Below are 20,376 nucleotides of genomic sequence, written 5' to 3'. Positions count from 1 at the left end.
AGATATGGACGTATGTATGTATCAGCTGCAAAATTGCATGGAAAAATTATGAATGAATTCGCGATAGTACTATCAGCTGCGAAAGTGCCTGCACAGAGTACCTATCAGTGACTAATAATCAATGTCAAAATACACTTCCTTTCAGTACTCTGTGTGGTTAATTTTGACATATTAGCCAGAGATTATGACAAGTGTAACCTAGCTACCTATAGCAGAAAATTACCAAAGTGGCATCTGAAATCAAAGGACGAAAAATAGAAGATAAGGCAGTTTAGATAAAACTAACATTCGTAGGCTTTAAAGTGCCCTTGCCATGGGACTCACTGTCCACTAAGTTATATTTTTTACAAATGTTTTCATCATGTAAAAATATTTGAATATCTTATCCTATTTCTCTTAGCCTACCGCCGAGTACTATTTAGGGTTAAAGTTGGGTTAACTAGGTACTTAGACCTCGACAAGTGCAATAAACATGAATAAAGTACACCTCCATATGACACCTTTATTACGTTAGGGAACTAGTTTCATTTGCTCTAAATAGATAACACTGTAGTACAAGTACTGGCCGTAATGTTGAGTCAAGGTGATTGTTGATTATTGACTCACTGTTTGTTTAGGTGCGATAAATAACTACTTTGCGTATAGTCTGGTAAATATTTGCCAAAAACACAGTCTATAAGGAATAGGTACAGGCTTGTAATGGGATGTAGTATGTCTTTGCTTATCACGCAACTTATCGTCTTAAAAACATATGCCATTCATACTCAGACTGACTACGAATAAGCTCCACAGTCCACGGTAAGCTCAAGAAGGCTTGTGTTGGCAGTACTCCGACAACGACAAACGACAAATTCTTAAATTACGACTAAATATATACTAAAAAAACATTCATGACTAAGGTACACATATCTGTGCTCATTACACACTACGCTACCGGGCGGGATACAGGGACTCGAGCCGACGACCACGGATTAGGATCACTAAATAATATCCACTAGGCCAGCTCGGTCGTTGATAGTCTAGGTCAGGCCGGCCAGGGTCGGTGGTTGGTGGTTGTATAATCGATAGCACAGTTTCTGATGAAGAAAGCGTCTGGCGTCCGTTGTCTCGATGGATTGGTCGTAATTTGAAAGATTGCAGGCCACTTCTGGATGAGGCTAGCACAGGACCTGGATAAGTGGAGAACTAGAAGATCAGCGGTGGGCGATAAAGGGCTGGTGTGATGACTGTACAGTTTACATTTACGACATGGGCGATAAGATAAGATAATACAAGGTAAAGATAACGCGTGACCGGAAGCGCCTAACCCGCGTAAATCAAAATCAAGGACAAAAATGTCTTATTTCGTCAAAAGACGAGTTTTAGGCGTTGCAAGTTTATGTGAGATTTCCTGAAACAACAGTAAATTCCACCTTTATTACTATCTTAAGCAAGTTTTAACTTCTTTCTGGACTCAGTCCTAAAGTTAATAATAGAAATGTCCTGCCTTACACTATTTGTATTAGTTTGACACAGACAAATATTATGTGTCGGACTTTCTCTGAATTGGCTAAGTTTAAATTGGATAGGAAATGCAAGAACAAGAGACATTGTCAGTAGAACAATGCAACAATTCTACAAGTCCCCTTGTTCATCGCTGCAGAGAACAAAAATTACATAATAAGGGTTTATTAATTCAAGAGGCGAAGTTGCAAAACGACACGAAGTAGATTTTTGTATATAAAAACAGATAGGAAACATTTTTCCTAAAACAGCAGAAAACAAACTAAATACTATTGTTTGTCTTGGCGAAGCAGCCATAAAACGACAGTTGCATAATAAAATAATTGTAGGTATGGAAATCCCTAAAAATACTGCTTTTTATCTACAAGAGCCCTCTGCTTTTTATCTACAAGACCCCTTATGAATTTGTTTACAGTATCATTGGCAAGATTTAAACTAAATACAAATAAAAGTGCACAAGTAAAAAAAAAAATACATAATGGCCCAAACATGATCTTCTCATTATGTGCGATACCAACAAAAACCTCTGTAAAGACTTCCATTTTGTTGTTAATCAGTTATAAATAAGGCTATTGTTTCTACATGACTCAGCCACTTAATGCCTTCACAGTTTTATAAAGTTGAATACTGATACAAAAGGGTAGTTACGGTGCAAAAAGTTCACGTCACGGCATCATACAAGTCATGGTGTGCAATTAATGTTTTCCACGGTCTAATAGCGACTCGCACACATCCAGAATAATAACACGCTTGATTTAGCTCTTATGTTGTTACTATAGGATTTACCATAGTGTTGCTGATGGCTACAATGTTGCCGGAAAGATATCAACGACAACGAAAGGTAGTGTTTAAGATTTGTAATAGATTTACCATGAGAAGGGTATTATGCTTGCTTGCCACCGAGTTCACAGACATATACAAAAACAAAACAAGCTTATTTAATCTTCATACTTTGGTAAGTTTTATATTTAAAATAAAACCTACTGCATAGGCTAAGAAACCTGCTGCCATATTAGCTTGGTCTAAGATCTCGCGTGATTTGTAAGTGAATAATAATTACAACCTGTCACTGCAATGTCACAATTTTTCGTTTTCTTTCAACCCCTTAATTGCCAAGAGTGGCACTGAGATTTTAGCGGTTTCATGTGCTCTGCCTACCCCTTTATGGGATACAGGCGTGATTGTATGTATGTATGTACGTTCGTATTTGTCATGCTAATTCAGTCAATGTCAGTACATCTTGTGCTGAGACTGACTGAAATAGCATGACACGTTCGTACGTTTCCGTAACAATACGAAGGCAACTCTTTTCGCACTACATCTGTAAATGAATATGTCAGAATTCCATTTGCAAAATCATTCAATTCTGTACCTTATCGTAAAACAGTTAGACATACAAAGAAACGTGTTCTTAATTATTTTATTTGCTAAACAGTATATGCGCTAAACAGTAGATAAATGGGGCTAATAATCATAAATGTTGTTAGTTAGCAATAATATCGATATCGGTGTATCATTCCCGGTAATTATCAGGATATGACTAAATATTGGACTATGAAATCATTCATTCAAATGTAAAAATATCTACTTAGATATACAGTTGTGTCAATATATGACTCACTTTGTTGTTTTCAAAATAAAGTAAGATACGTGTAAAATAAAGAAAAACATATTGATAATATAAGTACCTGAGTATGTATACATTTCGATGAAATTGTTTGTTTAGTCTATTGAAGTACCTTCATAGTAAAAATTAGTAAGACGTCGCTTTTATCAGTGAACAATAATATATGACACTAATTTTCGGCATTACAACAGGAATTGGGCTTAGTTAAATTCTGAATCGGCTAAAAACAAATGTCATTCTTCATGTTAAAAACAATAAAATGAGATATGTGGGGCTTATGGCCTGGCCGGTAATCTACACATAAATTTATAACTCATTAGTGAATCACTTAGACAATTAAAAAAATATAAAATAAACTATAAAACGTTATATTTTAAGTGATTTCTTAAAATAAGCAATATACACAGTGGGCCTGCGTCGACCTTCGAGTATTTTATTGCACGGAGGCTGTAACAAAATAAGTTTTGGAGTCTTTGATAAAATTTGGTAGGCAACAATTAACCATGGCAAAGTTATTTTTATTAAGCCAAGCAATCAAGAACATTGCATGGATCAATTAATTACTGGAAAATAAATACCAGACATAAATCTTTATTAACTCGGGCAATTGATGATTGCCAAATGATTTGTTACTGTACCTCACGTCAATGGGGTGGTTTGATAAAATTATACCTACAGGATGATTAAAACATGTTGTGACCGACAGAATGCAGTATTTGTGTAACAAAATAAAGACAGATTGCTACCTTACTGTATTTGTATCATGTGGGAACTGTAGCCACAAGGATTCAGTAACAGAAATACATATAGGTAATACTTTGATAAATTACACTGTAATTAAGTAGTCACCGTGACATGTGGCCGAATGGCTCAAGCACCTGCCGCGATAGCAGTAGACGCTGGTTCAATTCTAGCCATGGTCAACTGAGCCCTTGGTCAATTTTTCTAAGTATTGGGTTGGTAAGAAAGTAATGAGCGATCGATTGAATTCCACATAAAATTTTTGAGAGAGTTCTAGAATCTTCTATGATCGAAAGTATATAAAGGGCGAGTCGCACAGTTTCTCGTCAGTCATTCACTAGCTGTCGCCGAGCTAATATAAGGAAGAAAATGGACGAATTAAAAGTGCATGTAAGGCATTGCTTACTATATGAATTTCAGTCTGGCCATTCAGCCGTCGAAGCAGTGCGTAATATATGTCAGCGTGTTGCTCCTGAAGTTGTGTCTGAGGCCACGGCGAAACGATGGTTCCAGCGGTTTCGTAGTGGCGACTTTTCATTATCAGATCAACCTAAGTCTGGTCGACCGGTGAAGATTGATGTAGCCAAATTAAAAACCTTAATTGAAGGAGATCCGAGGCTAACGAGTCGTACTCTTGCTACCGAGTTAGGCTGCTCTCATGTCACCATAGAAACACATTTACACGAGTTGGGAAAAACTACAAATACAGTGTTTGGATACCGCACGAACTTGATAGAGATCAACTAAACCGTCGTGCCGATATCTGCATACAACTTCTGTCTTTTCGCCGCACATTCAACTGGTTGGACCATCTTATCACTGGAGATGAAAAATGGGTCTTATATATAAATCACACACGCAAACGTCAGTGGCTAGCTCCAAACGAAAAAGGAATAGAGGCACCAAAAACAGAGCCTCACCCGAAAAAAGTTATGCTGTCCGTTTGGTGGGATATTCATGGTATTATTCACTGGGAACTCCTACCAAGTGGAATGACTGTTACCGCATCAGTATACTGTAATCAGCTTGAAAATTTAAACCAAAAAATCTGTCAGAATCGTCCACAGCATGCTAAAGTTTTTTCTTACACGACAATGCTCGCCCACACATTGCAAAAGTGACTCGGCTAAAGCTATTGGAGCTAGGTTGGAAAGTGATACCTCATCCACCGTACTCTCCAGACTTGGCACCTACGGATTACGCATTGTTCAGATCGCTAAGCAATGCCTTGAATGAAAAAAAGTTCGATGATCAAGCCCATCTACGACAGTACATAGCTGAGTTTTTTAATCTAAACCTAAGAACTTCTTCGCCGATGCTATTCATTCTTTACCAAAACGATGGAGACAAGTAGTAGATAACGAAGGCCGTTATACTCATACTCATACTCATACTCATTTATTTATAATATTGTTACATATTACACGTCACAATTGATTTAGGTATATTTTTGATAAATGATTAAAATAATAAATTAAATAAAAATTACAATATTGGTTATGATTCGCTCATTACTTTCTTACCAACCCAATATATTGTATTTGTTTCAGTTTGCTTTAGATTTTACTTTCCAATAACATTTAAATATTTTTTAAGTAAAGAAAAGAAGTGATTTTCGAAGTATTCATGGGCCGTGTATAAAATAACCGTTAACAAGAGAGGACGTAAAAAATGCCAAAAATAGGTATAAAATGAGTATACTAATTAAAATTCAATTATGCAGGTACAAAAGAATACCGCATTTGTCATGCCAGTTGACATTGTGCGTGAATTTAAATGAAGCAAAATTATGTAAAGATATGTCGGTTTCTTGTCTTATGGCTGTAATATTGTCAATTTCATTGTCTTCGTATTAATGGCTACCATTAAGTTGATTAAGTTAATCACATCGATCATCTATGAATTAATCCTTAGACACTGACCCCGCACGAGATTCTTTTTTTAGGGTTCTACTATCCATAGTAGCTGCTGGTTGACAATCGGTTTCTAAGATTACGCTGTCTGTCTTTATCCTCGTAACGCCCACCATACAAATTTTTTGCTAAGGGATTTTGATTCTAGGTACTAGTACACCGATTAGTAGAGAACAATTTGAGGGGTGAGACATAGAACTTTTTAGCATTGATAAAATATGAATCACCCTAAGGTGTAGTTACATGAAATTAAGTTGACAATTTGGTTTCATTTGTTCCAAAAATTGTAGAAACTAAGGAAATTCTACTTTTGCATTGTGCATTGAACACTCTGGGCGCGAATCCAACTCGCACTTCACCGGTTTTTTTATTTAGAGACATACCAATTTAATAATACCATTCTCTGGCCAGAAAATGACGTAAGTGCATCTCTAGAATGAATTGTAAAATAACCTTGTAGCTTCTCCTTAAGTCACTTTTCGCATCTATTGGAAAGTTTCCCAGACAACGATAGATTTATTGTCATTGTGTGTTAATCGCGACCTCTATCATGTTGTTAAGATTTTTGGTCCGCTTTTCATTGAATTAATCGCAGTCATTAAGATGAAGTACCCACGTAATACCATTCGTGGAAACCTCTGCGTCGCCAATCGGTCTAAGTAGGTAAGTAATAGTAACTAACCAATACGATCATAAAATAATTTCTACGAAAAGTTGACTTAATTTTATAAGTTTTTGTTACAGGGAAGTTCCGGAAAAGTGTCAGGTAGGTAATCCTATTTTATAACCCAAAGCGGTTTATAACGCAGATTTCTGCAGCCCATCATTATTTTCATAAAAGGCGCTCTAAATTGCTAAGACATAAAATTAAAATTTTGAAAAAACCCCCGACATATTGGACCGATTTTCATGAAACATGAGAACATTCCCTACTAACTCAGCTTTCAAACAAAAAAGGAAATCTAAACCGGTCCATCCGTTCGAGAGCTACACACACACAGACAGACAGACAAACAGACATATACGTCAAACTTATAACAGGTTAAAAATTAGTCAAGCATTTCAATACTCCGCTATGTCGCCACCGCTACTGCAAGCAATTTAGAGGTGTGTAAGTTCGTAGCTCTAGCTACTGCAGTCAGTTCCATGGAAGCATGTGAGAGGTTATCTATTATGTATTGTGGGTACCATACGCGTCCCCTATGAAATAAAGTTTTTTGCAGAAAAAGACAGTAGGCATGTTGATTCAGCTTATGTATTTCAAAGCTGCACTATCGAGTGATAGACGACTCCATACAGCTTCAGTACAGCTTGTCTGAGCAAGCGCATGCAGTGTACGATAAATAGACTATTTGTCACTGCCACTTGGTCGAGCTCCGGTCTGCTAGATCAATAGTCTAGTAAACTGAGCCCATAAACAAGTGTCCGATTGCTAAAGGTCCACAGACTCGCATTGTACGCATTGCATTTAGTATTATTTGTGTAAAAAGGTTCACAAATTCATTACTCTGTGACACAAGTGCGTACACTGATTCGCGCCGTACGTACCGCAATATCAGTCGACCAAAATACAATGCGATGCGTCCGATGCGTACGATACGGACAAGTGGACGCTTATCTTAGGCCCCCCCTACATCTAGCGTCTCGTGAGCGTAGCGTCCGGCCAACTGTATGGAAAAAGCGGCGTTAGGCTTTGCCAAGTTGTGGGATGCAAGATGTTGGGGCGTAATACTCTGATACCCAACTGTGTGTGTCGCATACGGAAGAGGGATAGAGAGAGAGATAACATATTATTCTCCAATGCATTCTCTGATTTACAGACTGTCAGTTGTCTCTGTACCTTACTTTAAATCTACGTATGAATGAGTAGTTTAAAACAACGTGCAAGTCATCAGTCACTGAACGGATTACATAAACAATTTACAAAAAAAAAACTTTCGTCACACTGTCAGTCGGGAATCCCATACCAACTCATTCTAAGAACTGCGGTCCTTCGCTTACGTTACTAGTGTTACTACTATCAAATACTACGTAACCACGCCCTCGTGGTTAATGGGAATTGTAAACAGTTTAGTTTCCTTTTGGACGAATTTCCTTCCGACGTTTTTCCCATATTAATGATGCAGACTTTTACATGACGTTAAAGCAAATGTCGGTTAATTAATAAAAAAGCAGCAGTTTCACTAAGTAAGGTATAGTGATTATTTTAATGTTGGCTTTTAGTAATAAGTATACAATTTGAGTTTTATCACCATCTCAACAAATTGTGGCTTTGTGGAGCTTGTTTTTTTTAAATGTCTTCGCAATTTTATCTCACACCTTTTCTTGCATTCGAATAGTCGAATCGAAGAGTTATAATTATTAACAAGGCACATAGGTAGGTACATAATATATATGTCGCAGGGAAATGGCCAAAACAGAGATTTGATCAAATCTCTAAGGGATATGATCAAATCACGCAAAATGCCAAAATGGCGAATCCATTTCATCATTTATCTAGAAAATTCAGTCATTTGACTAAATCCCTGACTCTGTTTAGTGAAATCATAAACATCTGGTGTTTCGGGTGTCCATGGGCGGCGGTGATCGCTTACCATCAGGCGACCTGTCTGCCCGTTTGCCTCCTATCCCATAAAAAAAAAAAAAAAACACGCCATGTTTCGTCATTTCACTAGATTTGTTTAGGGTTTTGATAAAATCCCTGAACTACGCCAGTAAGTTGACGAAACGAACTCAAAAAGTCAATTTCTTTTAACATTTCCCTAAACGAATTTAATGCACTTTCCCTAAAATATTTCATAAGTACCTACGATTTACGAACATTATGATACGCTATACCCGTGATATTAGTACATGTTTCTCAGCAATACAGGAACAACCAACTAATAACAAACCAATGAGCTCAGACAGTTTTCCAGAATGATGGAATTGTAGTCGTCACGTTAAAGGCACTGCATGATGTCAATTTCATTACAGGTAGAATTATACTACCTAACTCATCGAAATATTAAATACATAAACTCAGACTTGTATTCCCAAACGGGGTACGCAGGGTAGGATACTGTTCAAGATTCAGTGCCACTCTTGGTAATTAAGGGATTGAAAGCAAATTAACCTGTGACTAAGTATATGTACCTACTATCAAAGTGTTCACCGCATTTGAATAAAAAAATATACGTGTTTTTGAATTAGTTATGTTTGAATAGAACTGTAGTAATTATTTCCGCCATTTTTAAAATGTTTAATCTATTTTTAAATAATTCTAGATTGTAAGCAAAGTTGAATAAATATAGCGTATGGCGGTTAGTTAAGATCCTTAGGGAGGTCTGAGGGACAAGTTACCGGTCGTTGATTGTTAGGTACTTACTGAAAGTTAATTCTGTGGCCGAAGGATAAATTAAATTCCATAGAATCGACACCGATGTCACCACCATTTGTATGGACATCAATTATAGTTATTAGTAGGTACAGTACGTGCCAGTTGAAAGAGAAATTTTGGAAATCTTCCAGAACCGACGACCGAATTCATTCAAGGAATCCCGAATTCACACATGTAATATTCATGGTCCGAGATTGGTCGTGACGTCACGCGGATCAGGCGGGTCAATGTACTCGGAGCAAGTAGGTGTTCTAGGATGGGATGACGTCATGCGTTCAGGCGTAAATAATTAACAGTGACACCTATGCAGTGCGCTGAGCATATTATACATAGTACTCGTACAAGTACCCGTACCGTAGCTAAAGTATCATGTTTTTATGACTTTTCATAGTGAATTTGAACAGGTACACATACACCGGTTTTCTTATTTGTAAAATTAATAACGGCCACTTGCCACTTGCAATTTGACAGATGACAGCCAACTAACCCTGAGTTCAGTGGTTGATGCAAGTGGGCCTAAGTGTGATGCCACGATGTGGAATGTTCAGTATTTGAATCCCGGGGTGTTAATTTTTGTAATGGGCTCTATTTTCCATTATTCATGGCTTTTTTCTACCTCATAATGTAGTGTACTGATGTAGTGCATAATAGTTTCCCATCGTATTTTCTCGGACGGAAGTTCTTCTCGTAGTGATAATAGTGATACTGTTACGACAACTTTTTAATGTGACTTTCCATGCCCAAAGGTTTCTTATAGCACATAAAACATGTGGACTCTTTAAACATGGAACACCATTTATGGCGGGATTTTTAAATAGGTTTGATGTAATAATTTACCAACCAGTCACATAATTAAGTATTTCTACACGGACTTACTTGGCATAAAAGATGACAATGATAAATGTAACCATAGAATGTCGTTCTCTAGTTTGCAGGTGGTACAGCGACATCTAGCGAAAAAATTGGACATCAAAAAATACTTATACATTTTACGACTACAAGTTGTTAGCCAGTTTGCGGGGGTAACAGTGACATCTAGCGAACAATTTGCACTGCGGCATATAATTGTTTTACACCCTCTATCGTTGAGTTTCCTGAACATACCCTAAGTACATCGGATTTACTATTTATTTTGACTGAAAACACCGTGTTGATACTGACTGAAGTAGCATGACACGTCGCGAGTTTCTATGAAAATACAAAGGAAAAACATTTCGAACTAAATCTGTATAGGTATTTATAATTTTGTGTTTTAATTTTCTAAACTTTGAGCATAGTCTATAATATTCTTAACAGTTTTCTCTAAGTACTCAATATATATTTAAACAAAAGCTTCGTCATCAATTTTAATACTTAAAGATACTTAACGCAAAACAGTAGGTATTCGTAATGATTTCCCATTTTTGTGATATCAAATGCAAGATACGCTGTCGCCATTTTCCATTTCCAATGAGCATGGCCCGTGAAATGCGGTGAAAGGGAAAAATATTCCGCCTTCTTTCAGATTTTATGAAGTAATATTTAATATTCAGAGACTCGATGCCACGCAAAAAACGCGTGTCGAAATTATATTTTAATTGTATTTTTAAGTGTAATGGGTACTGTACCTACCCATGTAGTGCGAACATAACACCCTTCGTATTTTTACGAAAACGTTCGAACGTGTCATGCTAAGTTAGTCAGCCTCAGTACAACATGTACTGAGACTGTTTGAACTAGCATGGTGACAAATAGATACGAACGTTTCCGTAAAAATACGAATGAAAAGCTTTTCGCACTACATCTGTACATGTGTTCTTTATGTTTATTAGAACTAAAGAGGATTGAGTATTATAGAGAGTTACTGTCAAAGTAAAATATGTAGTCACAGTGCATAGACTGCCATCTCTCGCCACAAGCTTAAAGCTTTTAAGCCTCAATTTTGACAATTTGGCCCATATTCTTAACTTGATATGTGTTAAAATGTCAAATATCAATATTAGCGCCATCTAGCCGAGCGTTCTCCAAAGGTGTAACGCCATCTAGGCCACCGTACCTTTTTCTATATGGCTCTGAGGTACTTTTTTTTTAGACTGTAGCTGTCTATACGGAGTTACATAGGTCTTTGCTATAACACTATTTTTAAATAGAGGTTTGTCAGAAATTAATAACATGAATGTTTACTACTTCAATAATGCATTTTTAATAAATAATGATGGTAATCGACAATTTATATTAATTAAAAAAAAACACTCGAAAACTTCACATGTGAAATGTAACTAAAGCTGTCATCACTACATCACTATCACTACATAGTATAAAACAAAGTCGCTTTCTCTGTCCCCATGTCCCTATGTCCCTTTGTATGCTTAAATCTTTGAAACTACGCAACGGATTTTGATGCGGTTTTTTTTAATAGATAGAGTGATTCAAGAGGAAGGTTTATATGTATAATAACATCCATTAAATAGTGGAGAAGTACTGTTATTTTTGAGGTTTCTAATGTGATGTCGTAAATAATTACATGCGGGTAGATTATATTTATTTGTCTACCCCGAACATTTATATAAATTAATATCGGGTAGTTTTGTGTTGTTTACATCTCCGGTGACATTTTGCTGGGACGTCAGTCTTCCGCGACCACGGCCAGTGCAACCTGGCCGAAACGTTGGGAAAAAAGGTAAAAATAATGTTAATTAATCGCATTCGACCTGTATGTGACTTTAAATATGTGTACAAAGCGCGAGAACTTAGTGTTATCTTGATAAGGCGTCATCCATATATTACGTCACAGTGTAAGGGGGGGTCATACTAAATGTGACAATCCCAGTTAAAGGGATACAAAAAAGCGTGACATAGGAGGGGGGAGGGGTCCAAAAACCTGAAATTTGGTGTGACGTAATATGTGGATGATCCCTAAGGGATAGGGATAGCGATAGGGATAGGGATAGCGATAGGGATAGCGATAGCGATAGGGATAGCGATAGGGATAGCGATAGCCATAGCGTTAGCGTTAGCGATAGCGATAGCGACAGCGATAGCGATAGGAATAGAGATAGGGATACGGATATGGATACGGAAACGGATACGGATAAGGATACGGATAATATGGGTATCGTTAGAGGGATACGGATAATCGGTCGGCGGTCTCTTACAATCAAAGTGCTCTAAGACGATTGTTGTTTGCTTGCTTGAAGATTACGTTTGCGATAAGTATAAGCAAAATGTAAAAAATTGTAAGGGATAATAGAAAAAAGTACTTTTTACCCACCGGTCATATAGTGTCGAAATACGGGCTATGTGGGATGTTTATAAAGGTTTCCCCAGCGTATATAGAATTACCTACGCTGTGGTCGATGTGTAATATTTCTACAATAATTGCAAGCAAAAGTATTATGTGCAATCGAAATAATCGCAGATAAATATACCAGAGAAACCTAAGGATCCAAATGAAAATCTTAATGAATACTTTTATTACGCGGGCGAAGCCGCGGGTAAAATCTAGTTTTTAGTATAAATCGTCAACATAAAAATTAACATAATTATGTTTAAATTATGTTGATGATTTTGTGTAAGTACATACTCGTAAACAATTTTAAATAAACAATTTATAAATTTATATTATACTTAGGTATTATTTAGTAAAGAATAAAGATGATTATTAATTATGAGAAACATTAATTCTAATTTCATTGCTGCGTGGTTATTTTTTAGTTTTGCGAAAAATCCTGAATGACATTGGAAATCTACTAATATTTTGCAGCTTATGTTTTAGCGCCGAACAAAAAGGGAGGCTTATTGAAATGAAAATGAAGGCGTTGTTTTGAGATTCTCATTACGGAGAGCATTAGTAAGGATCATTGGTTATACGAGTAAGTTGTAGTAATTTGGTATTTTAGAAAAAAAATTGACAATCGAAAGTTCGGTCACAGTTAAAATGTCTGGCTAAATACATAGTTGCAAAGGAAATTATTACCAATAACGGAATAATATCAATTTAAAATAATATTTTTACATTATAAAAAAAAACATGTTTTTTGGACCATACAATTTTGTACACAATTATATTCGCACTTTTTCTCGAAATATTAGCGATTCTCTTGATCTTTTTAAAACGGTCGAGAAAGTTGTGTTTTATGCACATGTGAGCAAAGAAAATTAATTAAACATAATTATATTTATAAGCTGAAGCTATCTGTTACCTGTAATGACGTCTGCTTCCACCGACATATAATGGTACTTACCTGAAAGAAAAGACAACAATTATTAATTCATGATTTTCAAAGCCGCAACGTGACTGTCATTGAAGGATAACTTTAATAATTCGGTAAATGACTAATTGACAATGACAAGGTTATGAGAATTTCGCAACGGGAGAGGCCAACCGCGTAATGCGAGTGCATTAAGTATTATAAACTGCATTCATAGTTAAATACTATGTTGATTTGTTTGGGACGCTAATGCACGTAGCCAACAAGCTAGCCGTTAAGACGCCACAGAAGCGAAAATGCTAAAATGGAAAGGAGCTCCCCTTTCAATTGTTATGAACTGGATTAATAGAGAAAAAATGTCCATTAAGAACAACTCAGTTACAAGATATAGCGAAAAAATCTTTAAAATCGAGGTTTCGCATTATATATTCCGTGGGTCCGCTCTCGACTGTTTCCTCCTCCAAAACTTAATCAATCGGAACGAAATTTGAAAATCTGAATAGCAATGAAATACGTAAGCTGTGTCGGACCGTTTAGTTTTTTTGGCCAGTTGTTACCAATTTTGAATATCACACCTTTTTTGCGCCATAATGAAAAAGGCCGTTTTTGGAAATTTTTGATCTTCGTCTTTAAAAATCAAAATAATCAAAACGGTTCGACACGGATAAAAATAATAATAATCTTTGTGTTGAAAAAAACATTGCTCTAACTTCAAAAACCAGGGAGGAAATAGTCGAGAGCGTTTGTATGGAGAATTGACCCCTCCTGTATCGTCTTAATGTTTCATAGCGTATCGTTGTCTGTCGCACAAATACGGAAAAGCGATAAAGATATATCCATGATACGCTTGTTTACGCGCCCAGGCATCACATATTTTGCTATGCTGAAACTGTATGTTTCCAGTTGAAGTTTATTTAAGGCATTTAGTATCAAATGTATCAAATAAACCTATTTCAGGAATAGCACGAATCATCAATCATATAAGCGCGTACATATTTGGTATTCAGATTTAAAGTGTCGATTGGTGCTGGTTGGGAAAAGAGTAAATTATGTGGACAATTTCAGAAATACATGTTTATCTTAATGAACAAATTAACCAGGATGCGGACCAGATTCCGCCGTACCGGTCACTTCAAACACTTTTGTGGCTGGATTGATTCAGCCCAGGTGCCGTAGCCGAATGGCATTTCTGCGATGCGAAACGAAAATGAAACGCCGCGAAAGGTAGTCTGGTCACGCCAATACGATAGCGATAGAGATAGATATCTACGAGCGTTTCGTTTCGTGAGCGTTTGTGCCATTCGGCTATTTCGTACCCAGATTGCCCAGATGTAACTGTAGCGCAGTATAGCAAACTGTTCAACACATCATTCAGGAGTGCCCTCTCAGAGCCTACCCTGGAAGTCCCTTCAACCCATTCTCACTCCCTCCTCCTGACGCACATCAATGGCTGAGTATGTGACATCAATTTGTGACATACTTGTGATATATTTATATTTTCTATTGAATATACTTGTGAATTTCTTGTCTGAAGAAGAAAGAACAAAAGTGTGAAATGATGACCTAAAAATAACTGGGTTCTCTAAAATCGTGACGAACGACTTAAAAAGCCTTTTGTTTCAAGTTGTATGCGACCTAATGATCATGCCAAGATGGCGCTTAAAAAGTTTACGCTTTTTAAGTGAATGTCAAACGTTTAAGAGCTTTATTAAGTGTGATTAAGTTGTGTTTGTGCTTAAAAATAGAAATGTCATGAACGATACAGGTACGTAGGAATTGGCAATGAATTATCAATCATGGCTATATGAAATGTATTCGCCTTGCGTTATTTCGTTTTTTTTTCAACTCATGGGAGGCTTGGGTTTGCTTGCTAATGAATACCTAGAATTAGCATAGGCTAGTTTTAGGTTTCAATTAGCAGTTGCATTTTAATGTTACTCTACTAAGCTGCAATAATGTGTATACAGAAATAAACCCAAATAATTATCCTTTTAACGTATATGTAAAGCGATAAGCGATGTAGATTGTTCTAGTTTCGTTATTGTCTTTCAACATATACTATCTACTTACAATCTTAACGATGTATTGTTTCCTAAACATATTCGCGAATTATTGTAAAGTATCGTTTGGATTACTCAAGACGGTGGCAAATGATAAAATAACTTTTTTGTTTCTGTTTCACAATATTGACAACTCCCGAGATACTACGGCAGTAGTAATAGGGGCTATAACTAACTGTAAAGGACTATTGAAGGGAAGGTCGAAATCAATTAACTTCACATTTACAGATCTAAATATATAAACCGGCCAAGAGCGTGTCGGGCCACGCTCAGTGTAGGGTTCCGTAGTTTTCTGTATTTTTCTCAAAAACTATTGAACCTATCAAGTTCAAAACAATTTTCCTAGAAAGTATTTATAAAGTTCTACTTTTGTGATTTTTTTCATATTTTTTAAACATATGGTTCAAAAGTTAGAGGGGGGGACACACTTTTTTTTCCTTTAGGAGCGATTATTTCCGAAAATATAAATATTATCAAAAAACAATTTTAGTAAACCCTTATTCATTTTTAAATACCTATCCAACGATATATCACACGTTGGGGTTGGAATAAAAAAATATCAGTCCCCACTTTACATGTAGGGGGATACCCTAATAAAACATTTTTTCCATTTTTTTATTTTTGCACTTTGTCGGCGTGATTGATATACATATTTGTACCAAATTTCAGCTTTCTAGTGCTAACGGTTACTGAGATTATCCGCGGACGGACGGACGGACGGACGGACAGACAGACATGGCGAAACTATAAGGGTTCCTAGTTGACTACGGAACCCTAAAAAGAAGAAACTGACTGACTGACATTTATCAACGCACAGTTGAAACCGTTGGTAATAGAGATTCCAAATTTGGCACGTAGGTTCCTAATAAGGTGGAGTCCTCTACACCTGCTGCTTTCTTAGTGCAGTGCTTGTGCACTAAGAAAGGATTTTTCAAAATTCACCCCCAAAGGGGGTGAAATGGGGGTCCAAAGTTTGTATGCGAAAACAAAATTAGATTAGTACGCGGGCGAAGCCGCGGGAAAATGCTATAGTGTAAGAATGAAATATAATACTGGCACCCTACGTGAAGGAGTAGAACAATTATGTTACAAATATACACGTAGACATAATGACATGTCAAAGGTTAATGCTAGCTGCGCTATTGGAACTTTGACTCCATAAAGTTTAGTGAAAGCACCACCGTACACACAGTACACCGGTACACACTGCTTTCAGCGTTTAAGAAGTATCCAAGAAACATCCTAACGAAAGCGTTTGTGTTTCGATCTCCCACAGTATAAATTATTGTTACTTCTTTAGACTTACGGTTGAGTTTAGGCTGTGGCAAAAAAGCTCTTTTAGTATGAAGTGCCAGTGGCTTCAGTAGGTATCTCAAGCTTAGGCCGAAGTAGATACTCTGCAAAGTTTGTCAACCGCAGAGAGGCGAGTTTGGCCGTCCTCCGATAGCCAACAATGAAACAAAGTGGTTGGAAACTTATTTATTTATCTGGACATTGTCGCATTCATATTGTTGGAGTGTCAATATTTTACTTTGAGACAATAAAGGAAATTAAATCGTGAATTTCGTAATTGATACGGTAGTAGTTATAATAGGGTGCGTCCAGAGAAATGGAGCCACATGAAAAAGTATATACTTATTTTTTTAAGTAGAGGTTTAAAATAAGCGGTTATGGAATAGGGATGACGACTACAAAAATAGCATTCTGTTCAGTCCGCCAGTTAGATCGTCCAAAAACACTGAACACAGCATATTCATATTCGCTTTTTATAATTAATGAAAAAATACAAAGATATAGAGCATCAAAGTTTCGGAGTGGGGGCTTGTGACGTCACTTCTAAGTAAAAATTGTTCCTAGGCGTGACGTCACGCGAAACTTCAACGCACTGTACCGTCGTCATTTTTCGTTTACGAGAAAAAAAAAATAGGTGTCTAAAATTCTTTGATAATCTAATTGATAGACTAATTCGTTTTTTTAGTCGTCTCGCCTATTTTCATGTTTGGCCACATTCTTATGCTATATTCTCAAAATCCGAATCATTTTATCCTGCAAACGTAATTTACGTGAAACAAATTAACTAAAGAAACTGAATCCTGGATTAGGAGATAAAATTTCTGGAGTAGATTTTTCTCTGTTACCTTTACACCTCGCTTACTTTAGTGGATTTTTGAAATTTTTCATTTGATATTTAGCTGATTAATATTCTCAGAGTATTTATTATACACAATATTAAAATAATAATAGTCGTGTGAAACGGGTACAGGTATTTTTTTTTTAATAAGCGCCTTACAATAATTGCGGCAACATTTTCTTCTATTTCTCGCAATAATATTACTAGTATTCACAGCAGGCGTTCTCACATATCTTACATTTTTGGAATAAATATGCTATAAAATCCCACACCCTGAGTTTTGACGAGTTACAATACGTTACGAGGAAGTGTAAATGTTTCAAAAAATGTAGTATGATTCTTGGTTCTAGCAAGGACTAGCTTTTACGAGCGGCTTCGCTCGCGTTAGAAAGAGACAAACCGTAGCCTATCGTTACTACTTTTAAAAAATCTCGTATCTCACGCTGTTCCTCAAAGTTAAAACGCAGTAAGTCTATATGCATTCCATACTACTACTACTACAATTTTCAACATACTACAATTTTCTTTTCATTGACAGACGAAGATACAAGTTTTTTTAAAAGTAGTGACGCTATGTCACTTTCCATCCCTTCAACTAACTCCACTTAAAAAATCACGTCAATTCGACGCTCCGTTTTGCCGTGAAAGACGAACAAACAAACAGACACACATACTTTCCCATTTATAATATCAGTATTGATTTACATATTTCATACTAAGAATCGTACCTCGATTTTTTAGCGCCACCACTATCGTAACTACACTGATGATGTCTGCAAATTTATTTTTTTTCAAAATGTGTATTGACGTGACATCATGATTTTAAAATAAAGAAATATGTCATATGTTCTTATAAGAAATAAAAACACTCAAAAATATTTGGGGAAAATATATTTTTTTCTACTTCCAGTTCCAGACAATATGCAAAACAGCGCCATCTAGTTTTATCCCTAAAAGGCCCATACATTTGAGGAGTACACTTTTTTGTATAATGTCCTTAGTTCTAGTATACTTCTAGTAAGTAAACCTTTGAGGGCTTTTCACTTTATTCTCTACGTAAATATTTGTAACCGCCGAACATAGCTGGGCATTAACTCGTTAATCCGTTAATCGTTAATTAACGAAGTTAACATTTCGATTAACGGATTAACTTTTAAGTTAACTTGAAAGAATGTTAACGGACTCGTTAACTTCCGTTAAATTTCTCCGAGTCCGTTAATCGTTAACCTAGTAGGGCACAGGCGCCATCTGCGCTGCGAAAAACAAGTTCTGAACGCTACTATAAAAGCCGGTAACTGCCGCTACTGCCGGTAAATCCTAGGTTTTACCGATGTCGATTGCTAAAAGTCCGAAATATTACCTAAAAAAGTATTCTTCACGTGGATTTGCTTTTACTAACTTTGATTCGGTGAATCCCAAGCTTTACCATGGCGACTGTTGTAGTGATAGGGCAGCAAATTCGAGCCCTATTTACGACCACATTTGCTTCCCTAGCCTCTACTGCCCAAAGTGTCACAATAGTCCCGTCACCGCCAGCATCTCTCCTGACACAGCTCTTGGCAGTAGCTCAGGCGATCACTGCCTTCCACGTGCAGCCTAGAGTTCAATAGGCTAGCTGTACTTCGGCCTTTTACAGAAATATAATACGTTATAGTGGATACTGATACAACTAAATATTTAAAGAAAAGTTCTTTTTTTTTCACGTGTTAACGGATTAACGATTAACTTTAACTTACGTTGAATTTGTCGAAATGTATCGCTTTAACGATTAACGAAGTTAACTTTTTTAGTAACGGATTAGCGATTAACGAAGTTAACTGTTTGATTAACGGTACCCAGCTATGCCGCCGAATAGGTACTTAACGTTTTCCAAAGCATCATAAAGTAATATAAATAAATAAATAATAATAAATAAATAAATATTATAGGACATTCTTACACAGATTGACTGAGGCCCACGGTAAGCTCAAGAAGGCTTGTGTTGTGGGTACAGTCAGCAGCAGAAGTAGCGTAGCGGGCAAGGTGTTCAAAATGAACTTGACACGATCTTATTTTTAAGACAATAAGAGCGTGTTAGGATCATTGTGAACACCTTGCCCGCTACCGAACTTCTGCTGCTGACTGTACTCAGACAACGATATAATATATCGTTGTCTGAGCATATTATATAATATATAAACTTGTATACTTATATACATAGAAAACATCCATGACTCAGGAACAAATATCTGTGCTCATCACACAAATAAATGCCCTTACCGGGATTCGAACCCGGGACCGCGGCCCAGTTCCAATATGGCAGAGGCTCAGTTCTTTGTCAAGAACAATGCGCAAAAATATGTCACCACACGCCATAAAGAACGCAAATGCGTGAGGTCAACCACCGCCTCCCGTTCCTTTCAAAACAGTCGAACTACATCTTTCTCTAAAGAAAGTACTGCGTGAAAGCGAGACAAAACTGGCTTCGTAAGGAGGCACCGTTGTACTCGTTCTTTTGTCACCAGACCCTTTGTGCCAATGGACCAAGTTTCTTTGGCACATGAAGATATTAGTAAAAGTATCCGTTATTCGTCAAAGTAGGTACGAGTATATGTATTCAATCTCTCTTCATTCGTTAATTGTAAGTAATGTTCTAACCTATTAACCTTTTTTTAAATTTAAAAGTACTTCGACTTGGAAAGGAAGCTTGCAATTTAGACATCGATAGCCATTAAAGCTGTCAGTGAACTGTAACGGATCTTTAATCGTTTTTACGATCCTTTTGCGGAAGAAAACAAAAGAATGTATTGACTTTTTAATGATTTGATGAGCAACGATTACCTACGTACCTAC

The 20,376-nt window shown here is 36.6% G+C and overlaps 1 protein-coding gene across 1 annotated transcript in view; it reads right to left on the bottom strand.

The window, feature by feature from the left end:
* LOC125224806 overlaps positions 1–20,376 on the bottom strand; it is a 256,234-nt gene that overhangs the window by 159,201 nt on the left and 76,657 nt on the right. The gene's annotated exons all lie outside the window — the stretch shown is intronic.

Source organism: Leguminivora glycinivorella, chromosome 3 (genome assembly GCF_023078275.1).
Source record: "Leguminivora glycinivorella isolate SPB_JAAS2020 chromosome 3, LegGlyc_1.1, whole genome shotgun sequence".
Classification (NCBI taxonomy): domain Eukaryota; kingdom Metazoa; phylum Arthropoda; class Insecta; order Lepidoptera; family Tortricidae; genus Leguminivora; species Leguminivora glycinivorella.
Note: the sequence above shows the minus strand (reverse complement) of the source record. Positions and strands in the feature narration are given on the sequence as shown.